The sequence below is a fragment of the Orussus abietinus genome, unplaced genomic scaffold, assembly GCF_000612105.2.
Source record: "Orussus abietinus isolate OABI.00-Male unplaced genomic scaffold, Oabi_2.0 scaffold6, whole genome shotgun sequence".
Classification (NCBI taxonomy): domain Eukaryota; kingdom Metazoa; phylum Arthropoda; class Insecta; order Hymenoptera; family Orussidae; genus Orussus; species Orussus abietinus.
Genome location: NW_019396002.1, coordinates 125,127 through 146,650, shown reverse-complemented (window position 1 = coordinate 146,650; position 21,524 = coordinate 125,127).

The following is a 21,524-nucleotide window of genomic DNA, read 5'->3' as shown; positions in this document are numbered from 1 at the left end:
GGACCAAACAAGACGCGCAATCGCGCGGTAATTAATAACGTCAGGCGCGCAAATTTTAACGAAGTGTGCGCACTCTGTATTCCAAATGTCCCGTGAGGCGCGTTTAATCAGGCCCATCGAGCATTCCAGGTTATTCTCAAAAGAAACTACGGAGTGTCGACCATTTCTCTGTTCGGAGTAAGGTCGAGAACGACGCGAGATGAAATTGGGAGACCTTCATCGCACCGTCGATGATGGCGGTAGAAACTCTTCCTGACGTCTTGCTTATTAACACCTATATCGCAATTGCGGTTTTCTCGTAGATTTCTCCGCATTCCGAATATCCCGCAAGGTGCGTTTAATCAAGCCCATTAAGTATTTCCAGGTTATTCTGGAAAGAAGGTACGGGGTGCCATTTCTACGTTCAAGGAGAAACCGAGAACGACGCTACATGAAATTGGGAGACCATCAAGAAGTACCGTCGATGATAGTGGTAGAAACTCTTCCTGACAGCTCGCTTATTAACGCCCATATCGCGATTGCGGTTTCTCGTGGGTATCCTGCGAGAGCCTGGCGCGATCCCATCCGCCCTTTCCGCGTGCGGAAACGCATGCCCGATCATCCGAACCAGGGAGGATGCACCGGCGGCGCAAGAGATCACGCGAGACGAAGGTGCGAGGCATGACTCGCTCCAAGGGAAGACTCGAGTCTCGCCCTCGGGTGATGAACTTCGACCAAGATATCCAGCATCCACAAGAGACGATCCATGGACAACGCCCGGATATGGATCGTACCATTTCGCGTACACGGTACTTCTGGCGATAATCGGAGCAATAACTTCGAGGTGCCTCGCCCTGACGATTTCGACCGGAATACGGCAAAGAGATATCCCAGCAGTTCTCTTCTCGTCCGAAGCGACCGCCGGTGCTCGACTTTTGCTCGGAGCGATCTCTTCCCGTGTTCCGAATGCACATCGAACGAACAATGAGCGCAACGCATCGGCGAGTCCGGCCGGTAACGCCGCAATAATGGCAAATCGGGTGCATAATGCCTCGCGTTTCTCCGCTGCGCTGCAGGTTTCCGATCGTTTCGATTTTTCGCATCCCGCCGGTCACGGGACATTACTTGGCGCGATGGACGAATGATGGATCGCCGGATCCTGGAATATGCGATCGGCCCCAGTGGGGATACGCGGTTTCACTTTGGCCTGCCATTTTGAGGGCATCGTGGCCGAATTCTTAATCGGCGCGCACCGAGAAAAAAATGATACCAAACGTTACCACGCAAACCTAAATACGTACCTGATGCGATACACGACTACAATTCACAAATTTACAACATGTAAAATCCTTCTTTCTTTCCGTAGACAGAAATCATCCTTCTTTTAGAGACTGGCGCCTATTTCGCGACTCTTTCTCCCAGGGCGTGCCGAGGATTACCGCGGCTCGAAGGACGCGCACCGTCGTACGTGCATCGGTTTCCGTTTTCGTACGTCGAGCTCGTTGGCAACCTGTCCGGAACTCGTTTCCGCTGAATTCGAAAGGCGCGGCGGCAAAGACCGCAAATTACCGCGAAACGAAAGCACCTAATGGTGCGCTTGTGGGCACACTCGATAGGATCGATAAGTAAATAAGTCTTAGGCGGCGTCCCTGGGGTCGGGTATCTCTTCCTGGTCGCGTGGGCGCCGAGCCGCCCAGTACATTAATGCATCGATGCACCGCGAAGACAAGATTCAACAATGGCGCGCGCATAAGAGGCGCCCTATCGGGCCGCGGAAGCAGCGTAAACACGGCTACGATAATAAAGAAGAGAGGAAGAGAGAGGGAACGGGGTAGGAGATAGAGAGGCCACGCATTGCGCTCCTATCATTTCGAGCCACTCCAGGCGCGCTCCGTATTGATGCAGCTGCAACTGCATCGGCGCGAGAAGCGCCTCCTTCGTCCGACAAACACTCCGGCACGTTGAGAGGGCTCTCCTGCGTTCAACGGGATGCCGGCTCGACTTCTCGCCATTTTTCGAAAGCCCCTCGAGTGAGTCCCCGATAAGTCAATCGCTATCGGAGGAAAACCGCGAGTGGAGGAAGCCCGACGAACCGCGGCGGCGTCAACCCCTTAATCCGACTCTTTTTCACAGCGAGTCGATAAGAGACGCTTTCGGCGCAAACGGTCCTTTCGCCGAGGAGAAACGCGTCCGCTCCTAGGGTTAAAGAAGTGAGAGAAAAAAAAAACGAGCGGAATACGAAACGAATGAGCACTTTCTTCTCCCGGCGCGGCGCAAGGATACGCTCCGGATGAGCGAACATCGACTCCACTCGGAATACGCGCGTCCGCGACTTCGATTCCGGCCTTTTTTAGCGGATAATAAAACGGGCCGTTTGACCGGAGAGCGAGACGAACAATGCAGTTTCCGCAGGAATTTCGAGCGGAATTTACTTTACGAGCCGACTTTTCAGTATCAACCCGTAAACGCCGCTCGTCCCTAACGTCCTGCGTTTCATTCCCTCTCGTTTAATGCCCGCGACCGGCCGTTCCATCCGGAATATTTGAGCGATTCCAATTCTTCTAGTTATTCTCGAAAATCAAAGTCTGCATATCCTTAACGGAATGTAGGAAGCGTCGTTAAAAATAATTTAAGGGAAATAAGTGTCCTCGGAAACGGAACAGGCGACACTTCGTTTCGACTCGACGTCGATGTCACCATCGATAACCTCGCGACGGGTTAACTCGAGTACTCTTTTTAGTCCTACTTTAAATCTGCATAATCTAAGTACTATAATACCTTTTTCGACTCTCCTCCCCTCTTCAAGTCCCTCTTTCAACTTTGTACTCCTGTTTTACGGGAATTAAGCCTTCTATACCTGTAAGTAAAAGAAATGGAAATATTTACCAATTTAAGTTTAAAGCGCGGCCTCAATTGTACAGAAGCTACCCTTCTTACATTATCTCAAACCTCATTTAAGGTGATGTGAAAGTGGCGTCAGAGATCTCGTTTATGAAACTTTTCTCCGAACTGGGTGAACCGAATCGTTTCAGACTTTACAATGTAAATATTGAGGCTATAAGGAAAGTCCGGACACCCATGAAATTTCCATTTTTTGTAAATTTGTTTATGGACATTTCTAAATTTCCTAACAAAATTGAAATTATATGGGTCACGGGACTTTCCTTATAGCCTTCATATTCACGTTGTAATATTTGAAACGATTCGATACACCCAGTTCAAAGAAAAATTTCACGAACGATCGTGCTCTCAGAAATCACTTTCGCATTCCCTTAACCAATTAACTGCGTGGTATACACGTCGGTAACCCGTAACGTTACAGGAAATTCCGCAGTTAATAGGTTAGGGTAATATGAAAGTGTCACATATATACACCAAAACGTGAAAATATTTATGAAACTTTTCTCCAAATTGGGTGCACCGAATCATTTTAAAATTCATCACGAGATTATGAAGGTCCTAAGGATGAATGCAAACTCGTGAAATTTCAGTTTTCGAAAAGTAGGATTTATCTCGGACAAGAACAAAAAAACACTTTTTTCTCGAGAAATGAAATTTCATGAACATCGCGTTGTTCCTTCGGGCTTCCGTTATCACGTGTCAATGTTTCAGATAACTTAGTGCACGCAGTTTGGCGAAAAGTTTTTATAAATATTTTCAGGTTTGAGATACATAGAATGACCTTTGCATATCACCTTAAGGTCTAGAGATTCTAAGATGAAAATTTTGACTCGGGTTTCCGCGCTCGATCTCGAGACCAGGAAGAGTTGCGGACGGAATTAGCGATCCGCACGAACAGCGGATCGGCGTTGCGTCTAATCGGTTCGCGATGCTTACCGGTCCGCCCGCGATGGTCGTCCGAATAGCGAATGCAACGCGAGTGCACGCGCGCGTGCACGCGTCAGCCCACGGCTAGATATCGGCATTAGAACTGGGTGAAGCGGCGAGCACCTTCGATACGCCGACAGGCGCGTAATCTAATGCCGTTAGACGGCTAGACGACCGTAAGGATTCTCCCTCGACTCGCTTCACTCCAGAAGAACTTCGAACCACCTACGTGGACCGGATCCTTCTTCCGCATCGACCGACATCGATCCGCGACCCGGAGACGCCGACTCTATTTTTCCCTCCAAAATTCGAATTTTTAACCAAATTTTGATTACAAACCAAAACAGATTGGATACAACGTGAAACTCGCAAATACTTTCTAATACTAAACATTTTAAGATTGGCATATAAGTACATTTTTTGAGTATTATAATGTCTATATCTACAATTTACTAACAAGTTCCTGCACTGATAAAAATTCATGGAAATTTACATATATTTTTACACGTTTCGTAAGTTAAGTTTCACATAGAAAAACGTAAAATGGACGAATTACACATTGGCTAATGTATAAATACACCTAACATTGTATATTTACCGTATTGATACATTTTTACATAAATTTAGTGTAATATTACATCATAATTTTCTATAATTTAACTCAGATGCTTAATGCGATGTTACAGAGACAATGTAACTTTACTGTGATTTGTCGTGGCGTCAAAATAACCAATGATTAAGTGTATGTAAAATTACACGAGCATTTTTATCAGTGGGAATTACAAAGGAGGACAATAAGTGGTACATTGATAAGGTGCTACGCTTATCGGAGAAACGGAATAAGGTGAGAAAAATGTCGATATACGAATATGTGACTTCAATGTCGCGGGGCGTTATGGATTGTTAAGTACGCACGTACATGTTCATTTGCCGAGGTGTTGCCGAGCGTTTATTGACGGACGCGTTCACCCCGGTATGCAAATGACGGAGATGACGGTAACGGTAACGAGGAAGCAGGAGGTGTCGAGTCTTCATCCGCGGATGGGCGCGGGCGGACGTTAAGGTGAAGTGAAACCCCCTTTAAATCAGTCGATTCGAATACAACATTTTTCACTTCCGTTACTCCCGTTTATTCACTTTCATTAACACATTTTTTAAGGGTATTAGACCAAACTGCCCGAAACTTTGACACATCACTCCTGATTATCTAAAATTATCCTGACACATTCAAAATTTAGATTTTTCAAACAAATTTTTTAACTCAGCCCAGACCAGAACGAAAATGGCGTCGAGCTCTCATATTTCCATCAATATACAATTATCGAAGGCTCTGATATGAGAATCGAAAAGGTCAGGACAATTTTACGACAATTTAGAACACTCTGGTAATCGATAAACTCGCATTTGAACGGGCTAAAGGCAAAAAAAGTGTTATATGCGCTTCTATGCTAAAACGATGGTAATACGAGGTCTTGGAGTGAAAATTTAATTGACCTGGAAATCACAGATGGCGCAGGGGGTCCCTCTGCAGTCAATTAAGGCCCCAAAAAGCATGAATCCAGAGGATTTCTGGAGTTTTACTTAGATTTCTTTATAATTATTATACGAAAACGACAGGTGGAGTATGCCATTTGGTACAATACCCAATATAATTCGACACAGCTGTCGATATAAAAACGAACGTCGGCAACGTGGGCAATTAGAAAAATCGTTTTTATCGACGTCGATCAAGTTCCTCGACGTGTGTCACTTCACCTTAAATCGGCTGATTACGAACTACCGAAATTTATTGGAAAGGGGACAGAAGCGCCATTTTCTCCCCTCTTTCAGCGGCTTAGGGGATTTCAATGAGTAAACGATGGACGTTTAATCGACGATTGACGTAGAGGTAAACGAACAAGGGCGCTCGGACCTCGGAAGCGCGTAATTCGTCAAAATCTCATTACCATAGCTTAGGTACATGACGCAGGACCTGATATGAAGCAATGGCTCGCAGCGTTCGTCGTGAAACACATTGCCTAGAGAAATGGCTACACTGGTCGTGGTTTATTGGCCTCTATGTTCATCGAGATCCGTCTTGTCCTTTGTGTTGCTCAGAGCGCCGGGCAAAGAATAACTAGACGTATGCGAGTACTCTGCCGTACCAGAAACGCGGAGACAAGCACCGGTAGCCGAAGAAGGAAGCGAGTGATGCTAATGGATAGTTCTCCGACACAATACACGCTGGACGATCCTCGACGGCGTCTTCAAGGTCGCGTTTCCGGATACGAGCCAATATATGGCCCGCGTATATCGGTAACGCCCGCAAGAGCAACAAAAGTGCACGCATCTCAGGACGCCTAGACGCAAATAAATCCTACGTGTATTTCGGGTGGGCACCTTGCCAGCTTCCTACGTTGCGTAAATAAAATGCCCTCCTAAAACACGTGCGAAATATATTTATATGTACACCTAATAGAATTTATGGATTCCCCGCGGACGAAGAAGTCGGCCGAGCTTCGGCGCCCGAATCGTTCAATTTTCAGCTTCGACGGTTCTTCCCACCGCGAAGCTCTTCAGAGCGAGGGATCGGCGGAAAAATGACGGAAACCGAAAATCTAGGTCGCGGGAAAACGCGCGCCCGATCTTGAATTCGTTAATTTCTGCCAATCGTTCGGGCGAGACAGAGTGGCAGCGCTTCAACGCGGGGAGATTTCTCGAGCCTCGGCCATGTGCGCCGACTTTATCGACATAAAGGCGAGAACCAGCCACTGTTGCAACGAGGGCCGCGCAACAATGCCAGGAAATCTGGGACATTTTCCAATCCACCGGCAGGGAGTCAATTCGAAAAGACGCGAAGAACCACGGAAGACGGATTTTTACCCCACGTGGTATACACCGCCATCTTAATAACAATGGCTTGGCTACCATTGACTGCAATAAAAGTCCATGCGTTTTCGAGAGAGTCAAAAAACCAGCCATGAGGAGCCATCGACCGTGATAAGCCTCTCGCCTCGGAAAATACGGGCGCAAAATCCGCGGCATCGTTCCCTCGTTACCTGGATCGGCGTTAAGTGGCGTAATTTACGTAAAGATACGTCGGTGCCGGTTATGAATTCATATGTTTTACCCCCTTCCCTTCGATCGATCGGGGTCGATCGATCATGAAGGGCAACCGCGAAGTCGGCACAAGGCCCACGGTCAAGCCGCGCGTTTCGTGACGTATGGGCACAATGCCGAACCGATACATACGTTACCGTTACAATGTCGTCTGGGCCGGGATCTGGGCTTGCCGCTGAATTATCGCCGCGGCGGCCGACGTTCGGAAAGATCGTCCACGAGGATAGCGAAACTAGTTCTTGTATGCCAAGGCCTAGATCGGCGGGTCCGATCGCGGCGCGCCTTGCGGTTCTCGAGAGGGGCGAGTGCGACGATTAGTCCGCGCGGACCGATCCGGACCGATCCGCAGCGATCGCGGACCGCGAGACGGCGGCTCGTCTCGCGCGATTAACGAGTCCCAAACGAGTCCAGCGGCGGGCCATGCGATTCCGTGTAACGCGGCGACCGTAAATTTGGTCGCGGCGCGCTGCTTTTCAGAATGCGGCCGTTTAACGACAGCGGCCGTGTCAACGTACAGCTCGGAATGCGCCATTGCGCGAAACCGAGTGCGCCGTACAAGTTGGCCGGAGCCGGTCGGTCCGGTCGTCCCGCGTGCGGTACCCGCGCCCGTACTCGGGCAAGCACTCGACGTTTCGGCGTTTACGTGGGATGAGCCAAGAATTCGAGCCCATTGTCGCCGACTTGACCGGCCCGAAACCGACCCGACGTCCGGCCGATTCCTCGATCGTATCGAACCTCTGACGGATGGGCGCGATCTCTTCCTCTCGGTTCTTCGTGCTCCAGATCGGGGCCGAATTCCTCCCGTAACGCGCAGCCCTAGTGAAGAGCAAACCCGAGACCAAGAAACTGGTAGTCTTGCTCTTGATCAATTGCTCTAGCATACTTGAGTCATGTTCTTCCGACGAGAGAAAAGACGCTTGCCCTCTTAGCATAGGACGACATTACCGATAAGGTTTCGCTCTTATTGCAGGAATAACTGCGTCAACGGCAAAGCCACGTGTAATTGCGTCAAACGTAAATTTAACAATAGAACTTGCTTTGGAAAAAATACTTGATAAGTTAGCAAAGAAACTTGCCGGGACAGGGAAATAGATATCGTTGTTCCTATTTCAGCAAATAAGCGATATACGGTTTGTTGTCGCTGGTAAATAATATCTCAACCTAGAATACAATTTGTGTTGTCCAATAGTCTTTCTTGTTCATTCAGTCAAAGTATTTATGCAAAAACTTTTGCCGGCTCACTTTCGAGTATTTACCCTTAACTTTTATATATCAGGACCGTGAATTATTTCTCCGAGTGTTTTGGTCGCGCACGGTCGTGTTCGTCTTTTACTTTTTTCAAGATCAAGACCAAGACTGCAAGACCAAGACCGACTTTGCTCATCGCTGGCAGCCCCTAACTCCCCGTTACGGTGTAGGACCTCGAGTAACGTTCCTCGGGTAACCGAGGTCTCGACTTCCGCGGTACATCGCAATCACCGGCCTCTCCTTACTCACGGCGCGGCGTGTGTACCCGAATTCCGCGTGCGTGAGCCCACGTGCGCGGGGGGTGCCCGTGAGTAATGGGCGGGAGGGAGGGAATCGATGGGTCTACCGGGTCGTATTTACTCGCGACAGCCTCGTTTCGGGAATTCGGCACCTCCGTACCTCCCGTGGACCCTCCTTTGCCTTCCCATGGGAAGACTTATGGGATTCGCGAGGAGGCAAGGCTCGCCCATCGCGATCCCATCGCCGCGAGGGCGGTTATTACGAATACCTCGTACGCGCCAGGTGCGTTCGTCTCGCGATACCCGTGATCCTCTAAATCGTGCCACGCGATCGATCGATCGCCCCCTCCGATCCGATCGGTACTCGATAGGCATCGGAAAGGTAAGAATCGCTCTGAAGCATAGACGGGGCCGAACGCACAAATGTGCACCGTGCACTTCGATTCTCCATCACCTGAATTGCAACGTTCTCATGAGCCTTTTATAAACACGATCACCAATATCGATCTCGGTAGAGAATGTCGACCGCATCTCTCGGAAACTCTATCTCCCTCTCTCTCGAAAGCTGAAAGAGAAAGACATCCCAGTGGAATTTATTCATAACGGCCTCGCGCATTAATTAACGCACAGAGACGTGCGCCGATTACGAGGCAGCCCAAGGACTCTTTCGAGAAACGATATTCCCTCTCCTATGGAGGAGCGGCATCGAGTCGACCGCAAATATGACAATGATAGGCCGCCGCGAGTTAGAAAGCAGCGACCGTGATCGCATTCTGCATCTTAATTTCACTTTTCGCGCCTCCTAACTAGGACCTCTCCCGTCGTCTTGCCGGTTTCTTTGCCTCCCAAGAGAGAAACTGCAAAAGTTCCGGGAAACGTCGATTGTTCCGTTTTACGCAAACGACGCCGTTTAGCGCCGCGTTTCCGCGTCCCGGCGTAGCGACGCGGTTTCCGGTAACCGCGGAGGGAGCGCAACGGAAACCGGAAGCGAGGCGGAACTCTCCCGATGACAACCGCATTTTTCTCGTCCCGTTTTTCCCCCCTTAAATCGTTCTTAATCCCAGTGGTTATTTCGTCATTGCAGGCTGCAGGAAAAGCGCGAGTCAGCTTCAAGGATGCCCGAGAGGAGCGGAACGCGAGCCTCGAAAGTTTCGACGGAGAGCTTCGCCATTGTTGCCCCTCGGTACTTACCGGATCTCTTTACGATGGTAATTACGTAGTCCGCGGGCTTTATCGTAAAATAAAGCGTAATTATAAGACGCACCGCGCTCCGGCACGTGAGACAAGAAAAGCAAATATTCCCCGTAACTTTTGTGATATTTACCTAATGAGGCGGTGACGTAACGCCGGTATGTCCTCGGGTAGCAAGAGCTCGGCCGAGGTACCATTTAACACACGATAGTTAATACCCGCTTACGGAAGTCGAATGCTACGCGTAACCGCTCGCTCGAATCGGAAGAAACGTGAAACGCCCTCGCGATTTGCTCTTATTAGCAATTAGCGAGCACGCTGCATTCGAATCGAGACCGACATAACTTATATCGAAAGATACACGTAGACGTCGATTGCACCGTACGGTGCGACCAGAGGTATCGCTCGCAGGTGGAGTCGGAGACCCCCTTGGAGCATTTCCTTCGCCGTAGGTCAGGAAGTGGTCCCCGTGGAGGTTGCGCGGCCAAAGGCCAAAATCGACGTCCTAATCGCCGGCTTGCCGCAAAATCTGCAACTATCGGCTCGCTAAATGCCAAAGCGAGCGGTCCGGAGGTGTCGGATTACCTAATGGTGGCGGCCGCGATCGGCCCGATCATTAAATCGTACTTACCGATCACTCGCGGTGAGTAATGGCCGCGTAATTAGGTAAGCCCGCTCGGTTTCCTATTTTGAACCGCGGCGAGCTGGAGTACCGGCCCTCCGGTTTAGAAACTGGGAACCGGTGACGTCACCGGTCCCGGACTTTCGCCGAAGAGGCGGCTCCGCTCGAAACGCGGACATTTGGAATTCCGCTTGTTTCCCGCAGGACAAGGTGTCGAGCAGACGAAACTGGCAGGAACGCGGTTGACAGCGGGCAACAAGCTTAACGGATTTTAGCGCGAGCTATTAATATTGCACTTGAGTGACGTGGAATGCACCTGTTATTATGCGCGCACGGCAGCGCGGTACCTCTCGAGGTGCGCGGAGGGGCGGCTATCTTGCGGCGTAACGGTGACCGTGTAATTATCATACGGATAGCCATAACGGCCGCGAATGCAATTACCAACGGTATCAATGGGCATTATGCCGGGGTATTGCGACTAATTAAATCCGATAAACTTTTCTCGGCAACGAGCGGGGACGGATATTGCGGCTGCGAAAGTCCTACCTAAATGCGGAATTTCTGCTCCACTTGCGCCGCGGTTACTTTTCCGCGTGATCGGGGTACCGACCCGACTCGGTAATCCAAAGTCACCGAGACCCCGTTCACCTCATCTTGAATTAAATCCAGGATTTAGGATCTTATCGGCCCTCCGCGCGATTAATCTCATCCGAAATATTGCGCAAGACCGGTCGCCCACGCCGCGGGCCGCAATTAATTTCAAATTAATGACGCTGTAACTAAGGTTTACTACGTGTACCGCGTCGACCGCAAAAACCGTACGTCTACTCGGCATATTTCGTTGCAGAAGTATTTATCCCCACGCGAGGTATTGGCACTTAACGTCAATTCGGTCCCTTAATTTATACGTCAAAATTATGATTACCGCGTCTCCGATTAAACGAAAAGCTCTGAATTTTTATCGTTTACCGACGGAGATCATAAATCACGCGGCACCGACTGTATATCAATATCGCCCGGTAAAATTAGAATTCCTTAACGACGTCGTTACTGTCTCCGATCCTCGACCTGGATATATGCAAAACGTATGCAAAAACGACGTCAAATTGACGTATGATTTTTAGACTTTCGACGTCAAATGAACGTAATATCGGACTTTCTTGACGCCATACCGACACAAAGGAGACGCCCGAACGCTTTGTGATGTGATCACCAAAGGAACGCGGAGCAAACACCAACCCTGACACTCGACAGACGCCAAACCCACGCAAATCTCGCAACAACGACGGCTCGCAAGTGAAATAGGTGCTCTTGCCACGAACGCCAACTCTATGTGTCCGATCCAACGCAAATTCCAGAAAACGTCACAGAGACGTCAGGCACGACGAAAGGAACGCAAAAATGACGCCGATTGGACGCCAACCGAGCGCCAAGAATGGAAGAACAAGTACATCGATATCCACGCTACTGCTCAAGAAAATAAAAACCGAAAAAGGGTTCACACCCACTAATCAAGCGACGCGTCGAACATCGCAGGCAAAGAACGGACGCCTTTCCAACACCCGACTACAAAGGGAAACCGACACAACCAAGTAATATTGCATTTACTTAATTTCCGAACCCAGGATTGCCGGCTCATCTGCAGGGATTTGAGATCGATAATTGCGGTCGATAAGACGTCGTATATTCCAACCAATGAGGGATGCAAGCAAGCAGTTGGACGTCTACTTATGCAAAATCGGATACAACTTTCATTCGACGTTGGAACTTTGAAAACCATTGGTCCACGGAAACGTGCGTCCCTCGCGAGGAAATTACGTTTCCGGAATTCTGAATTCTGAACTTCCGACGATCGTTCCTAGAGCCCTGCTCCGATTTCGATTTTCGAAAGAACGTCCGATTCGTCGCAAGCGGATCCCTTTGTGAAAAGTCGAGCAGCCCAAAAAGAGGAGCGCCCTTCGGGGGTAAAAATTCGAGAGTGCGGATTGTCCGCGGCGGTCCATCTTTGTCGAGTCTTTATGCAGTTAACGGGAAAGGTCCCGTATCATGCTCCACCTGACCCATACACCCATCGATCACTCCGCAAGAATAGAGTCTTTTTCCCGAGGCCGCGCATCCATCCGGCGACGGTGCGCGACACGCGGAATCGCGAGTCCGCGAGCAAGCTCGCTTGCTCGGTATTCCGCTCGTCCGAGCCCGCGGAGCAATAATTACGCGGCGAGTACCGCGTACTCGGTCGCAATTACCGGCAAGCGGTCCGACCCCTCGGGCCCCTCGCCATGGTGCGAACCAGCCCAGAATCCTTTTTTGCTCCCCCGGTTTCTTGCCGTACGACCGCGCGACTCTCGAGGTTAGAAAGTACCAAACGCTCTTTTTCCGCGGCCACCGCGAGCTAAGTGTAACGCCGCGAGAACGCGAACCCCAACAATTCCCTTCTTGTCCCGTCTGGTCTGCGAATCCGCATCGGACACGTACTCCCTTGCGTGAACGTCGAGTCTATCGTTAAACCGATCCACCTGTACTTACCCCAATTAAAGGCGCGAACCAAATTCGAACTCGCCGCGTAATTACCGCCTTCGATGCCGAGCCACGTTTGTCGCGTTCGTATAATTAGCCGGAGCCGTTTCGCCATTCCTGCGTAACTTCTCCTTGAATAGACATTTTTTTCCCAAAACGCTCCGACTCGGATCTTTCGGAGCGAACGCGAAAGTCGCGACTTCTTTGGCTCGCTTTGGATCCATAGAAAATATTCATTTCGTTTCGCCCCGGGCACACTATCGCGCGGTAAAAAATCACCTAATGGACATCGTAAATGCAAACACTTGCTGAATTAACCCAGTTGCATCTCCTGTAATTCCCGGGGAAACTCAGGGGAGTTTGCCCGGTGGACCATCGAGTAAGACATCGTATGGCGGAATGTCGGAGGAGAACACTTAAATCACTCTTTGCCCCGCAATTAGCGTACTTCATCAGTCTGCACGGAACTAATGATTGTGACAGGTATATTGTGAGCTTATACGTACGTTCGGTTAATGACACCAGTCCGTACATTGGTGTCGTTCCACTTTTCAGCCAAGGTAATACCGCATATATTACCTTCAAAAGCTCAGTTTCTTAAACCTTTGTTCATCAGGGTCCACCATTTTTTAATGAAAAATTGGATCGATTTATCAGGAACTCGATCGTCCATTCGAGGCAAGGTCGATTCCGGATTTTTCCTGTCGACTCAGTAATCGATCGATTTTTGAGAAACGCGATCGTGTTCGCCGCGCCAAAGAAACTAGCCTGGTAACTCGCAGCAGTAATTGTCGGCATTGCACCATTGTTGCCGACACCGAGTCAGGTGCACAGCGAATCATGCGAACCTTGGGGTCGTAAAGTCGAGATCTCCGGTGGTTGGCCGAGATCGACGTCACTTTAACAGGACAGACCTACATTTTCTCTTACAATCAGGGATAATGGTTCAATTACGCGTCATTACGTAAGACGGCGGATTAGGGCTTATCCGCGCACGAAGAATACGCCGCTCTTGTCTCGATTGCTAGATCCGATGTTAAGTACCCCTGGCTAATTCCATGTAAATTACGCTCGTCAGGTGTCGAAGCCGTCCGATGAAAAATGAAGGTCAGTATCTTTATATGGATTATAAATCAGGATAACTGAGATATCAAGCGTCTCTGGAAAATTCACTCCCGACGACGCATCGGACGCGACTTAATGGAACGGTTCTAACCAGTCTCGGAATAAATCCGAGAAGTGGATTAATTTAATGCCTGGTCTAAATCGAAACCGGATTTCCCTAGAAAACTGAATCACCGCTCGGAGCAGCTGCATCGCGTGCCTCCGGTAAGATAAATCCCGAACAATTAGAATATATCAAGAATCGCCGTCCAGTTCCTAATCTCCCAGAACCGTTTGATCGCCGATCGAACCGTCCGCGGTTGCTTATCATCCGCGAGCGAGATCGCTTCCAGGTCACGTCCACGCGATCCTCGATCTCCATCCGAGCGTTTTATCGATAAGACGGCCGATGGCATCGACATCGGATGAGTTCGCGTCGCTTGGCTCCAGAATCCAAGAAAGCGGAGAAACCGGCACCCCTACGCGAGATCGGAAGCGGGGCGCGTAAACCCGCGGGGAAAAAAGGAAGGATCGGTACGTAAGCGGGCTTAATTATGCAAATTGGATTCTTAAACCAGATTTACAAGTAGATAGGCGGCTGTCCTACGAGCAGCCTCTCTCTTTCTCGGCGGCCGTTTCCCTCCCCGCGCGGAATCCTGCCTCGTGTTAAGCACTCGTTACGGCATTGCCATTGTTAACACACCGTTTTACAAGGAGCATCGCTCCCTGCTATTACCCGCTACCAGGCATGCCCCGCAACGGACGTGCCGCGACGCGAGCAAATCGATGATCACGTTTGTAAACGGGTCCAAAGCCGATCCAGCCCCCTCTAATCGGCGTCAACGTAATGGCGCGGTCTTTAGCGCCTAAAGATCATCGATCCTTAATTACAACATTATCGCAACCCGTACTTAGTCGGATGGAAATCTTCGCCGCGTGGAGTCCAGCCTGGATTCAAAGGAGTCGACTCCGTGGGTGCTCCAGGACGAGTGAAAACGACTTCGCGTCAGGACGCATCCTGCGAAATGCAGCATCCAGCCTTGGCCGCGTTCCACTTCCTGGGACGATCCGTTACAATTGCCTCTCCGTGCATTTTAAGACTAGCAATTGCGCGTTATCGGATTCATGACTCCTTCTATGGTACGTGATAGTTCATACAAAATCTACGGAGACCATCCGTGCGCATTTTCAGAATAACGTGCTAAGATCCGCTCCGGTTTAACACGTGCGAGCCCAAAGTCTCAATTCTCGAGTTCATCCGGATTTTTTCCGCATACGAATAGCTTCGCGTGAAAAACTTTGCATCGGTGCGATGTCGCGTAATTGGTCAACATTTGACTGACGTACGTGCAACAAAATCCTGCGATCAAATACGTCCAAAGGAATATCGAATCGAGTAAACGAAATTCGTTGAAATCAATAACGTGTATCTTTCTTGTCAAAAAATAATTCGTCTCTTACGATCATATACGGATTCGGGCAATAATATATATTTCTTTCGGTAAACAAATCTTTTTTCTCTGGGTATGACCTCGGGAATTGAATCCCAGGGTTCGCAAAGGCCGGAAACCGGCCGGGGACCAAGACGCGATCGACCTATCGATTTCGATCTATTTTCTTCCGCATTCGGAGTGGCGACACGTCTTACTTATCCCGGAATTTCAAGGGGAACGAGGAGTCGATCTTCGGTACACAATGGCCAAAGCGAATTGGTCGAGGGGCCCTCCGCGTCGCGGCAGCCATTAAGCGCTACGAATGCCGACAAATTCGAGGATCGGATTGACGCATCGCCCCGCTCCACGGATTCGGGCAACAATATATATTTCTTTCGGTAAACAAATCTTTTTTCTCTGGGTATGAACTCGGGAATTGAGTCCCAGAGCTCGCAAAGGCCGGAAACCGGCCGGGGACCAAGACGCGATCGACCTATCGATTTCGATCTATTTTCTTCCGCATTCGGAGTGGCGACACGTCTTACTTATCCCGGAATTTCAAGGGGAACGAGGAGTCGATCTTCGGTACACAATGGCCAAAGCGAATTGGTCGAGGGGCCCTCCGCGTCGCGGCAGCCATTAAGCGCTACGAATGCCGACAAATTCGAGGATCGGGTTGACGCATCGCTCCGCTCCATCACTGCTTGCCGAGGAATGGAGTCGTCGTGGCCGAGCTCTCGCGGCCCAACGGTAGTAACTAATTCCGCTGTCCGTGTTTTCTGGGTTACGTGTGCCTATCGGCGGCCCAAGGCGTGCCGGGTCGCGAGGAAGGTGTTCGGGGTATGCGACGTACACGGAAGCCGCGGCATGTACGAAGTGCGCGGGCCTCGGAGATGAGTCGTTGGCACGACGGATCCGACGCTGGGCCGGACGTTAACGAATAAACACCGTTTACTCGACATCTCCTGGCACAGGCCACCTCGACTTCGTCGTCGCTCTAGGCGCCTCGAATTACCAGATAGGAATTCTTGTGTACGTTATATACGGCAATCGTGATCGATTACACAAAACGCGGATAAAGAATGACGTTATTCAATTTTATACAAACTGGCAAATCGTCCCGGGTGGAAGTCGCCTTCAACGGGGAGCGTTTTTGCGAAGTAGGCGGAAAGACTCGTCGAGGAACTCGCTCCTTCGGTTCTTGGCGAGATTAAGTAAGAGTAATTACAGTCCAGGCGCGCGGCCGACGTTGACACGCGGGAACGCGACGTCTCGCGGCGATACCGCGGGGATTCCGCGGCGGGTGGCGGCGCACCGACCTAGGAATAGCGCCGCGACCCGAGGAGCGGTCGATAAGCCGCGATAACCAATAGGGAATTCGACCAAATTGGCGCGATATCCTCGCTACGAGCCGGAACTCGGAGTCAACGATCCGTGCCGGGTTCAAGAGACGGAGACCGCGTCCCTAACCTGCGACAAACGGTGCCAGAAATGGGAACGGGGGTTCCCGTTGGAGCCAATTACCGTGACGAACGATTCGTCGGACCGCTCGGACGCGGCGGAAATCTTGGGCGATAAACTTATCGGCCGGAGCGGGTCGACGGGGCACGGTGAAGGCTCCCAAACGCGGAATAGCCTGGACCGCGATTTACGGTTCCGCTGCTCGGCTTTGTGGGGTGCCGAGAGATATGTATTTAATAATCTGGATGTCGGCCCGACAATGTAAATTTCGGGTCGGGTTTTCAGCTAAGAGAGGGGATGAGGAGGGAAACGGGAACGGAGCCGCGACGCGGGACGTCGGTCGGTGACAATGGTCCGGAAAGCCGCGAGGACTCGGACGATGACGGAGAGGAGGGCGATCGATAACCCCAGAAAAGGACGATCGCGAGGGCCTGAGAACGGCGTGCCAGACCGACGCGTCTTCGCCCTCTCGGCCCTCGTAATTCTCCATCGGAGACACCTTCGAGCCACCCAATGCGAGCGGGAACGCCCTCCGAGTTACGACGCGACGCTCCGCGCTTTACGGCCTAAGCTTCGACCACACCCCGCGTCACGCTCGCGAAATCCTCTGATCGAACCGAGGGGTTCTTCCCTCAGGAAATCATGGATTTTAACCTTTTCGTTACCTTGGACGAGATATCTCGCGACCCAATACAGGCCGATTAACGCTTTTGACGAGATATCTCGCGATCCGGTAGTAGCGGATTAACGCTTTTGACGATAATCTAGCTTCCTAGCACCAATATTTTGACATTCTAGATGAATATATTTTATAACTAATTCTATTCGTATAGCTAAAAGGAAGAAATAAATACAGTTTTTATTAATTTAATGATATTATTTTTATTTACTTTCTACGTGGCAGAACACAAAATAATTTGTCTAGAATGTCAAAATATTAGTGCTAGGAAGCTAGATTATCGTCAAAAGCGTTAATCCGCTACTACCGGATCGCGAGATATCTTGTCAAAAGCGTTGATCGGCTACTACCGGGTCGCGAGATATCTCGTCAAAAGCGTTGATCGGCCAGTATTGGGTCGCGAGATATCTCGTCCAAGGTAACGAAAGGGTTAATGCTCGAAATCACGTAGAAGCGAGCTGAAAATTGTTGGAAATCACCGAACATCATCCAAATTTTAAGGCCGAACGTCCCTCGTTACCGAATCACATTGTTGTTTATTATATGAAATTATTCCTTTTTTTTTTATTATACTTTATATTACATGAAATCAAAGAAGAAAACGATTTGTAGGATTTTAACCTAATCCGCGTTGAAGATGCTGTCGCGGAACTTCATTTTATATACGTTCTATTGGGTTAATGCATAAGTAATGGTGCTATATTATTCTTTATACGTTACCTTGCGTGTTTAAAACGCCATTACTTATGCATCAACCCAATATATAGAAGCGTTCTAGATAGAGGCTAGATCAGATGACGGTACCGGCGAGGGCATGCAAATGGACAAACGGTAAGATTCCCATCTTGGGTAAACGCGATACAAAAACGGGAAATTTCCTGTGGCGGGAAAAACTAGCACCGCGTAAATCGTTTGTAGGACCGAACCCACCTGTGCATTAAAAATGACGCGCGTTGTGACGGACGTTAAGTTATGATAAAGGCAACGTACGTCACCAAGATTATAATATACTTCTACGATTAAATTACGATCCAACATCCGTCTAAGAAATATGACCTATTGAGATGGACGCGCGAGCATTGTACGTCTTTTTAAAAATGCAACACGTCCAGTGCAACGCACGTCGATTTTTACGCTCGCGTTTCTCCAGTTTAAACGGACTACTTATCTGCATCTGAGCAATAGATTTAAGATGAAGTGAAACCCCCCTCAAATCAGTCGATTCGAATACAACACCCTATTTAAGGGTATTTGACCAAACTGTCCGCAACTTTGACACACGACTCGTCTCATCTAAGAATTGTCCGGACGCATTCAACATTTGGATTTTTCAAACAAATTTTTTAACTTAGCCCATACCAGAACCAAAATAGCGTCGAGCTCTCGTATTTCGATTAATATACAATTATTGAAGGCTCTGATATGAGAAACGAAAGGTTCGGGACAATTTTACGACAATTTAGAACACTCTGGTAATCGATAAACTCGCATTTGAGCGGGATAAAGGCAAAAAAAGTGTCGTATGCGCTTCTATGCTAAAACGATGGGAATACGAGGTCTCGGAGTGAAAATTTAATTGACCTGGAAATCACAGATGGCGCAGGGGGTCCCTCGGCATTCAATTAGGGCTCCAGAAAGCATGAATCCAGAGGATTTCTGGAGTTTTACTTCGGTTTCTTTATAACTATTGTCCGAAAACGACAGGTGGAGTATGCCATTTAGGATAATACCCAATATAATTCAACACAGCTGTCAATATAAAAACGAACGTCGGCAACGTAGGTATTTATAAAAATCTTTATCAACGTCGATCAAGTTCCTCAACGTGTTTCACTTCACCTTAAGGTCGAAACGCGTGGAAGCAATTCGCAGCTCCATCCAGCTCGCTATATTTCTCCGTATCCTTTCGCTCAGCTAATCTGTTATCTTAATTGGGACAATCGCAAAAAGGATCTCGTCGATCTCGAGGAATTTGGTGCCGAAAGAGGAATGCCAGGGCTGGGCGCCACCTCGGAGTGAAAAAGCGGTCTTATCCGTTAATAAACCGTAGCCGGGGTGCCACGCAATGGGCGTCGTTCGATCGAAAGAGGTTGGCGCCTCCGAGGAATTGAGAACACTCGTGCTCGGCAGTCATCGCGGGAGGAATTTTCTCTCGAAGGCTATCAATCGGCGGGAAAAAGCCGGCGCCGAGGAATATTAAGAGCGGTTCGGTTTTTATTTCGCCCGCAATCTGCACGGGAGGAAACGAAAGTCGGTCGCTCGCTTTCGGTTGGCACCGGCGCCGAATTGGGAGCGGTCTCGCAACGAGGTGCACTAAACGAAACGAGGAAAGAAAAGATACACGGTGAGCTTATTTTTAACTCGGGGAACCCGTCCAAGATTAACAGGGGACTCCGAAAAATAGCGAAAAGGCGGATTCCACGATGCACGCTCGACCCATTCGGTGCGAATCTTCTCTGGAAGGATCTCGAGGGCATCGGCGCACAGCGAGTACCCCGTGTTAACCCTTTTTCTCCCCATCGGGCTGCATTTGCATTTTATTTACACCCGCCTGGATATAAATGGGTGCCACATCTATCTTGTTAACCAGGGGAACGTCAACGATAGATTCCGCGCGAATGCCGCGAACCGACGTAAACGTAATTCAGCCGCGGTCCATTTGCGGAGTTACTTCGCGAGTCTTAGGTACGTCCTGCACCGTGCAATCCCATCGCCGAGGGCATCATCACCGCGAGAATCCGAGTTCTCCGTCAGGTTGCGACACGCGGATCCGCGAGGAAGATCGTCATCCGCGAGTCTCTCGCCTCCGCCGAGCGGCCCATCAACGAACCAGGAAGCTGGGGCCGAAGACGAGGGAAATTAAATCGAAAGTTATTAATGATCTCGCGTCCTGGGCGTCGGCGGGCCGGGAAAACGAAGGCAGTAACTGATTTCGTAATCGGCGATCCTTCGGCATAACGAAATCGTGATCGATGCCCGTCGACCTCCCCTTGTACCCTATTAACGACTTCATCGTCTTCGGCGAGCAGCGAGATGAATCCTAACGGAGATACGCCTAAGATAATCGAGGCGAGGGTCGGCGGTTAAAAATCGTAATTGTCACGTGTAATAACGTGAGACAATTTGTCACGGGGGAGATGGCCCGGGTGTACGTCGGTCGATCGATCAATTTGTCACGTTCGGAACGCGTCTGTCGGCTTGCGCAAGAGTGACTGCTCCTAGAAAGCGACGAGGAATTCCAGACGTCGCGTCGAAAAGCTCGCCCGGCAAAAAATGATACGCGCGTATCGATGATTAATGGAGCTCGCGCGCGCATCCGTGAATACCTATCTCAAAGGCGCCAAGGAAAACCTCGAGATTCCGGAGGGCGAGCTCGACCGCGAGCCAAGAACGCTTTGTCTCCCCGAGACTTTTCGAGGTACACGAGTTCTCTCGGTTGTCTCTTCCCGAGCGAGCCGGGATAACGAAGTGGCCTCCGCCCGGATTCGCCGATGTCAAGTACCGGGTTAATGAATCGAGGAAGAGGGATTCCTTCGCGCAAGCGAAATAGCTACGTGGATTCGGATATTTCGACGTGCGCAGATGAGGCTTTAATAATTGGCGAAACGATCGTTTCGGACTCGCGTCTCCGCGGCTTCGGCGGTGAAGAACCAGCCCTCGATGAAGAGCAACCCGTCGCGCCGCCGTGCACCTCCTGACCCGCCTTTGATCCACCTTCGATTGACCAAACCGATGGACATCTCGTCGGTAATAAAAGGAGATAAAAGATCCTCGTTGCAAACGCTTCTCCCCTCTTTCCCGGCCTATACGTTTCTTCTTTCCGTCGAATTTAACCGCTACTTCCACGGCAGAACTTGGCCGACTCGCTCCAGTGGACAGGACCCGGGATCCTCGGTTTCCGTAAACGCGGAAACCGAGCATCGGGCGCATCGGTTCCGGGAACTCGGAGGGGAACAGAGGGGCCAGGTCGACGTCGGGAGCTCCTGAGTTCGGGCCGCGTACGGGCGCGCCAGAGCGAGTGCAAATATCTGAGGGAATGTCGCAGGTGCTCGGCTTAACGTCAAACGGCGAGATAGGTTGCTCCCGGTTCCCTTTCGAGTTTCGGCTGGCATCTGACGGAGCGT